The sequence below is a fragment of the Austrofundulus limnaeus genome, unplaced genomic scaffold, assembly GCF_001266775.1.
Source record: "Austrofundulus limnaeus strain Quisiro unplaced genomic scaffold, Austrofundulus_limnaeus-1.0 Scaffold26, whole genome shotgun sequence".
NCBI lineage: Eukaryota > Metazoa > Chordata > Actinopteri > Cyprinodontiformes > Rivulidae > Austrofundulus > Austrofundulus limnaeus.
In genome coordinates, this window is record NW_013952428.1 from 1265653 (window position 1) to 1266791 (window position 1139).

General features: G+C 43.6%; 1 protein-coding gene across 1 annotated transcript in view; it reads left to right on the plus strand.

Moving 5' to 3' along the window:
* Positions 1-1139, plus strand: part of LOC106515091 (potassium/sodium hyperpolarization-activated cyclic nucleotide-gated channel 2) — a 28779-nt gene that overhangs the window by 8023 nt on the left and 19617 nt on the right. The gene's annotated exons all lie outside the window — the stretch shown is intronic.

A 1139-nucleotide genomic window follows, 5' to 3' on the forward strand; every position in this document is an offset into this window, starting at 1 on the left:
TTTTGGCTGATATAAGGTTTTAAAACTTGGTTAGGTGGACAGTTTTTGCAGTGTAGAGATGTTCTGAAGCTGAAATGTAGAAACCAGATTCTTTGTGTTTATCTAGAGACAGATCTGAGTCAAGATTTACTCCCAGGTTGCGCACATTAGATGTGGGCATAAAATAATGCATTTCTGTAAGAAATGCACACAGTGAGTGAACACACCAGCTGTCTCATTCTGCACAAAGAGAAGGACCCACCGGTGTCCATCCTGGACAGGTCAGGTGGCCCTGGTTGTGTTTGCTCTGTCAGGTTCACAGTAATCAGTCCTTGCTAAATAGACCCCTGCTCTAAAACATTCAGTATACTGTTGAAGTGTATTGTATACCACTGACCGACATGGGCAACTACAGTAGTGCTTGATGTAATTTACAGATTTGTTTTGCTACAATCAAGAGTTAACAAAGTGTTTTCTCCGGGTCACGGAGTAAATCACCATCTCTGTTACCAGAATCCTTGTTTGTGTGTTTGTGTTGCTGTAAATAATCCCTGTATTTACTGCCAGTGATTATGAAGCGCTGCATCTGCCAGTATAAGTGACAAAGTGTGTGTGTGTTTGTGTCAGGCCGATGACTCATACATGCTTAATCTTCATCAGTCTGGTGGTGGCATCGCACCATGAGGTTGTGTTACTGAATTAGTGCTCAATAGCAATCGACCACCGAGCGCGAGCGTAGCTTGGCGGAGAGAACTGTGTGTGAGCACGAGAAAGTCGAGGTGATGGATGGAGGAATTCGAAGAAGAGGAGACGTGAAGACGACAAGAACGTTCCCCCGATGATTGCGTCGGCTCCTCTGTCACACTTTAATCACTTCTGACATCTGAATGATGTGATTCTCTTCCTGTGTTCATTTGAGAGCTCCACAAAGCATCGGAGAGTGATGTTCCCCAGCTTGGAGTACAAACTGGTGAGGATGCTGAAGGTTACTGAGCTGCTTCTGATCCGAAATCTGTTTGTTGAAAGTTAATGGAAAATTTTAGGAAATTAAAAGATGAATTTCAGGGGTGTCACTAGGTTTTAAGGGCAAGTGGGGCTTAGCCCCCAGGAGACACACAGCATTTTTGCATTTTACATTTTTGTATTGTGTGTGTGTGTGT